This window comes from Camelina sativa, chromosome 2, assembly GCF_000633955.1.
Source record: "Camelina sativa cultivar DH55 chromosome 2, Cs, whole genome shotgun sequence".
Classification (NCBI taxonomy): Eukaryota; Viridiplantae; Streptophyta; class Magnoliopsida; order Brassicales; family Brassicaceae; genus Camelina; species Camelina sativa.
In genome coordinates, this window is record NC_025686.1 from 15759122 (window position 1) to 15766670 (window position 7549).

The window sequence follows — 7549 nt, forward strand, 5'->3', positions numbered from 1 at the left end:
AAAAAAAAAAAAAAAAAAAAAAAATTAAGATAACTTGGTCATATTGCATGACTCATGATTATTATTGAAGATTATATTCACTCTTGTTTATTCACAGAGTTATAGAGAAGATGGTCTCAATTAATTTATCAAAAACAATTTAAAGAAAAATTCATAAGGTTTTTATCCCTTTAAAAGTTTTAAGCGTGATCTAGAAAAGAAAAATTGTGTTTATATTGATTTGAAAGTTTGTTTATGCATTCCTCGACAATCTTAGATTCTTATGAACGGACAATTTGCTAACTCCTCCTTACTTGTTTTACTTGTAGTTTTCTCACGCAAATTAACAAAACTATTAAAATATTAAAAATAAAACTAGAATATTCACTAAATATTTGCATTGAAAATGTAAAATAATAACTATTAATATGAAACAAAATTTAAGTACTACAACAACAACTAAATTATTTATTGAGAGTTGGAAAATGTCAATGTCTGTTATTATTATTATATATATATATATATATATCCTACTATATTAATTGAGAAGTACAAAAATAAAAATAACCTTAAAAAGTGTAAAAATTTACATACAACTGCCATTAGAAATTGTTAAATAAAAGCTAAAACTATCAAGGGTATAAAAGATAATTAATAATTAATAATCTTATTAACTTATTATTAATCAGCAAAAATCGCGGATTACATGGATAATCAATTGACTTAAATTAAATCTATTTACCAAATCTTTATCCTTTTAACTAACAAATCTCATACGCATTAAAAATTTTAAAATGTGGAAGCAATCTTCGATTACTGCCGCTGATTCCATGGAATTCATCTTAGTGGATGATTGATGAAGCTGTATGTTATTTTCCATAATTAAGGTTTTTTTTCTCAGTATTTTTTTATTAAACAATTTCTTTTCCTAAACATATATATAGGATGATAGGATGGGAGCTGACCTTAAAAATGACTTAATCAAAAAATTCGAGAACGGAGCTTCTGAATTTTCAATCATAAACCATTATAAATAATATAACGACAAAAAAAATTATTATAGATTTCAATAAAAAAATTGTTCAGTCCGCGGTCTACCGCGGGTTAGTACCTAGTATATATATATTTGTGCATAGCTGGAAAATTAATATATCAGTTGGTGTTATGTAGTAGTCACTTAAGCTGATGAATGAAAAATAAATACCTTTTCACAAATACGAAGATGTTATATACTTATCAATTCATTCAATTCATTTGAAAGTTTTAAAAGTTTCAAATATGCAATATTTATGATGTCTCTAATTTCAACAATATATAGATGTTGTTCTCTTTGTGTGTAAGATATAAGATTTTAGACAGAAAATTTGTAATTTTTTTAAAACAACACGAACTTATGACTTATCATTAATTATATCATCGGTGAAAGATCGTCATAACTATATTTCAATGATGTGATAACTATCGATATATATATCGTTAAGTAAATCGGAGTAAACTAAATAGAGCATCTGATTTGAAACGTGCATCTATATATTTCAAATATGACAACATTATATTATATCACAACTGTCTCATGTTTACTTATGAATGTGGGTAGTAAAAAACTACACGCACAAAAAGAAAAGAATAAATGTCGTCAAGTGCGAAAAAATAAAGAAAGATAGACGACAATCTAAATGTTGGGAAGACTTTTTGCATGCTTAATGCAACCAACAATAAACCTCCCCTGGCTTCATATTTGCTAAGGTCAATGATGATCATGCCGTTCGAAAAAAAAGTAGTATAAATTAAATCTTTCACTACGGAGTGAAAAATCTCGTCGAGATTAGTGATTAGTGATTACTACTAGTTTGTAGTATAAGAAAAATATACTATTAAATGATAATAATTACAACTGAATCTAAATGAATTAGATAGGTATTTACTATAAATGAACCCTTAGATATATTTTAAGGATTTAACGTTAATAGTTATATTCGTAGTCTATATAACATGGCAACATGGTATAAACTAGGGCTAGTATAAACTGTAAATTAAAGTAATCAAATGTGTTCTTCTGTTTAGGATTTGGTTTGCTCGTGACAACTAAGATGGGACTTCAGTGGAAATCACACAAATTTCCGAGTTTGACATCTTGGAATCGGTGTTTTTTCTTTTGTTTTCGATTATGTTAACTTTTCTCTTCATTGTTATTTTTGTTATCTGTTTATTATGTAGATTTTTTTTTCCGCTACTTATCTTTATTGTAATTTCTGTCAAAACTCGAAAATGGTATAAATACTTCACAACAAAAAAGAAAATGTGTTCTTCTGTTCTGCCATGTGTACATATAACAAAAACGCCTGTGAGAACATGAACATCTCGCCGTTTCTATAGGGTGAAAAACGCTACGCAGTTTCAAAGAGAGGCACCAAAACGGAGCGCGGCTTCTTTATTGTGTTGCCTTTACTGATTTCTATTTCTCCATTCAACAATGGCTGCGTAAAGAGTGTGATTGGGCAAAAGGTTCACGTTTTGTAACGGCGAATTAGTCACCGGCGACGTCCCGTGGTTCTCCATCCACTCCATTATAGCTTTCCGGTCATAACTGTACCCATCAGCCGCAATACACGGATCCTTCATCACATCCTGCAACATAGCAACATTCTTCTTTAAAACTAACCTGACTTCTCACGCAAGTAAACATATGACGTTATGAATAAGTTATTTACCTTAAGTAATGGGCAGAGGAAATGGCTTGGAGGTTGACTCGGCGCAGCGGAGAGCGATTTCTTTGCCTTATCAGCAACTTTCTTCAAGCTCTCCAATGCTGGAAGAATCTGATCTTTCAGATCAGGCCTGTCTTTTGCACGGAGCTCTGTACAACAGAGAGCTATAGCGGCTAACTGCCGGGTTTCTTCGATTGGCCAGTTACCCGCTTTTTGATCAAGAATCTGTATTAACTCGTCGTCGTTGTTGTTCTCCATGGCTATTTCTACTGTATATGTCAGTGCCATAGCCGGTTGAGCGGTAAGAAGCTGTAGAATGATCATTCCGAAAGCATAGACGTCTGATTTTGGAGATATCCTTCCTGTTCTTTGATACTCGGGATCAATGTAGCACAACGTTCCAACAGGACTTGTCTGTTTGTACATTGTGAACTGTGTTAACAGTGGGTCAACTTGGATCATTGTGGAGAGACCAACATCTCCTACTTTGCTGACAAAGTTGTGATCAAGCAAGATGTTGGCCGGTTTAAGATCTCGGTGGATGATTGGTGTCGGTTTTGATTTGTGGAGGAAAACAAGCGCTGATGCGACTTCCCAAGCGATTCTGAACCGCACAAACCACGGGATTGGTTGACTATTGTTGACTTGGAACAGTCTATCTTCCAAGCTACCATTTTCCATGTACTCATAGACTAGCGCTCCGTGTTCAGGACATGCTCCTAGAAGGAGAACCAAGTGCGGGTGACTGATCTTGCTCAAGATCTCGAGCTACGTACGAGCGAACAAAAAAAGTATCAGCTTCTTTAACTTTCAAACCAAGAAAAAGTTTTGGTAGAGTACCTCTTGATCGAATTGTTTCGATAAACTGCTTTCAGCAGAATGCAAAACTTTGACAGCAGCAATTGTATGATGCAGATTACATTTGTAAACAGCACCGTAAGCTCCCATTCCAATCTTTAGTTCTTTAGAGAATGATGAAGTTGCGGTGGTGATTTCTTCCCAAGTGAACTCTTGGTATTGCAGCTTATGAGCCGCCACAAGGGGACTTTCTTCAAGTTTCTCCTTAGCTTTGGCTTCACGGGTTGCTTTCATCTCAGCTTCTATTCTTTGTGCAGCTTCTCTCTCTTCCCTTCTTTTCTTCTCAAACAACGTCTGTGTTTCCTTTTTTGCTAACCCTTTCGTTTTCTGCTCCATTAGCGTTAGCTCTTCAAACTTCAGCTCATTTAGCTGAAAACCATAAAGGTAGACACACAAACCAATAGCTAAGAAGATTCATCAAATACAACAAGTAATCCAATTTTTATACAGATTCTTCAAGCGGACCTTGCGAGAAGCATCCACGGTTTCTGCTTGAGCCACTGCATACATTTCTTGAGCGTGTCTAAGTTCAGCTCTCAACTTTGTAATTTCTTTGAGCGTCTCCTGGAAGTTATTGAAAACACATATCATTCCCAAATGCTTTCGACTTCACGAGAGGTTTAAGAACAGTACTCGTATGGAGACTTAGTTTACCTGGTCGTCTGTGAAATAATCTCCACCTTGAGTAACATTTCCGTATTCATGGTTGCTAGACATGGACATAGAACTCACAACGTCTTGTCTCTCATCGAAATCTCTAAAACGAGGATTCCAAGAAGCACTACGCGATGTTTCAGGGCTATTTCTCTTGCTTACTTCCTCAGACACACTTCTAGTTTCATCGGACTCAGCAGAACTAGTTTCCATAGGAACAGAAACCCCTCTTATTATTGTCGGGAGATGTTGCAATCCCTTCTTGGACAGAGAGTGAGGATTAGATTTGAGTGCGTTTGACAATACATCTAAAAAAAGTAGAAAAGAAACCCGCAGAAATATTAATATAAGAGTCATGAATCACAAAATGCATTGGTAAAAGATTGGTGAAGCTCTTCACCTGAGTTTGGTCCTGAACCTGAAGACTAGCTGGAGGAATCGGTTCTCTCATTACCGGAATCCCTTAAAGTTTCATGCCTCTCCGTGTCTGACGATACTTTATCTTTTGAAAGAATAGAGACTCCTTTTGAGACAACATAGACTGTGCATAAGTTTGACACAAAGGCTGATACCTGTGCAGTAATATCATGATTCCTGGAATTGTTTCAAACGCATATCTTCAGTGAAAAAACTCTGTGCGATCAGATAATAAAACGTAAAATGATAACAAAAGAAGTTTTTAGGCCATACTTTGACAAGTTACCATGTGATGAACTTCCAATGAAAAGGTTGCTGATCAAATGCTCATTAACCTCTCTGGTTATCGCCACTGCAACACTATTTGATTCGAGCACTTGAAGTTCCACTGCAACCTTTGTTAAGAAGATTCATAAAGAGTCTCATCAGTCTTTTAGCTATAAGATATCTGACAAAAGGTAGACCAAGAAAGACACAAACCTTTTCCCGCTCGCACATTTTCTTGAAAGCTTTAAGAAGAGTGTCTTTCGTCTCCTGCATCACTTTTTGTCTATAAGTAGCCGCCACATCCTCTGGTGCCTCGGAGATAGATACTGTGTTTCCCGCTGAGGAAAGAAACAGAAACCGGTATCAAGCTCATCATATATATATATAAAATATCAGGTGGAGAAGAAATATTTAGAACTAATTACAGGTGTAGGTAGAGAAGTAAGCTTTGGATGGACGTGAATCAGCTTGAAAACGACATTTTTGTCAGAAGCAAACTTTTTGAGTGCCCACTTAACAACATTCTTGCTTTTATTGCTCCCACTAATAGCTATAGGAATGGTCAGGGGTTGAGAAGGAGATGCAAGATCAGAGCTAGCCCTCTTAGGAACCTTGTCAGGCACTGGCTTGTGATCCAGATAATAATTTTTGAAAAAAGAGTCCATTTAGTCCAAGCTCTATGCCAAATGGTCTGCTAAGCTCTATATTCTTTCCTCGAACCCAATTAGTACAATAGCAATCTGTGTCAAAGCCATTTGGAGATAAGTCATTCACAAACATCACAACTGAAATGAAGATCCTTCGAGACAAAGCCAAACCAAAACAAAAAAAAAAAAAAAAAAAGACAAATGGTCAACGGTTACTAGCTACTATTTGATTTCAAAATCCAAAATTTTAAACATAACAAAGCCACATTCCAAAAAAGTCAATTCAGATATCAGACTGCTAGACGATTCAATCAGTTTTGCAACTCAGAAACAGAACACATGGATTTTTATAGATTTGAGCCCATAAAGTGTCGAACTTTACCAGAACAAAAGCATGTGAACAAGAAACCCATCAAGCCAAGTATGATCACAGTCTCTAATAAGCATGAAAAAAATCATAAATTGGACCTACCTGATAGGCTGATACATAAAAGATGTAACTTTAAGCTGTGACAGAGGAAAAAGAAAAGCTTTGTTTATGAATTTGACGGCTTGAAGTCGAAGAAGAGATGGAATCACAAATTCTCACACATAGGCATTGATGAAAGAACACACAAAAAGTTCGTGGCTTCGTGCTCCAAATTTCAGAGACAAATCAATTCCACAGAATCTTATATAGTTATATGGAGCTTCTTAAATTAATACTATATAGTATACAACTACTTAATACAAAAAAAAGAAGGATAAATTAAGATAACTTGGTCATATTGCATGTAGTCATGATTATTATTGAAGATTCATTCACTCTTGTTTATTCACAGAGCTACAGAGAAGATGGTCTCAATTAATTTATCAAATTTGCTTTAAAGAAAAAAATCATAAGGTTTTTATTCCTTTAATAGTTAAAGGGCGAATTTGCACCATAACCAAAACAAAAAAATCAACAAAGAATACAGAAAACAGAGTGCGGTTAGTGTAAAATAACAAGAAAGGGGTAATTGTGAGTGACACGCGCATTTTAAAGGAGTGGTGGAGTATGAGATGATTTTTTTTTTTTTTTTATCTGATTAAATAATTTATACCCCTTTAAATTTTGATTTCATATATCTTTTTAACAGAAATAATTAAAATTTTGAAATTTATCATAAAAGTTAGAATTTTTTTCCTACATTTGGCATAACTTGGATTTTTAAATACGGATGTTGAAAAGTTGAAATGATGAATAGTTTTTATAATAAGAACAAGTTATACTAAGAGTCTAGGACTAAAATGTATAATCTGCAAGATTCAAACTCAAATATATAATATACATATATATATATATGTGTATACAGTGTAAAAAAAAATTGTGAATAGTGAATTTTGAAATGAAATGTTATACAAAAAATAGATACAGTAAATGAAATAGTATAGAAAAAATAAAATGGTATGGAACATAAACTTAAACACACACAAAACGCTATACATTAAGCGATACAACAAACACAACCTAATCTACCTTGTTAAACGGTAATCGTAAGAGATAAAACATAGACAACTCAAAAGAAGAAATTAAACGCATAACAAAAAAATGCTACACCCTAAAGGATACAATATAGGTAACCCAAGCAACCATGTCAAACGCTAACTATAAGAGATAAAACATAGACAATTCAAAAGATGAAATTAAACGCATAACAACAAAAAACGCTATACCCTAAGGGATACAACATAGGCAACCCAAACAACCATGTCAAACCCAAGCAACCATAACAAAAAAAAACGATATACCCTAAGGGATACAATATAGGCAACCCAAGCAACCATGTCAAACGCTAATCATAAGAGATAAAACAAAGACAACTCAAAAGATGAAATTAAACGCATAACAACAAAAAACGCATACCCTAAGAGATACAACATAGGCAACCCAAGCAACCATGTCAAACGCTAACCATAAGATAAAACATAAATAACTCTAACGACCAAAATAAACGCACAAAAAAAAAAGTTATACTCTAAAAGATACAACATATGCAA

At 34.0% G+C, this 7549-nt stretch overlaps 1 pseudogene; it reads right to left on the reverse strand.

Moving 5' to 3' along the window:
* LOC104725896 lies at window positions 2425-5548 on the reverse strand (annotated as a pseudogene).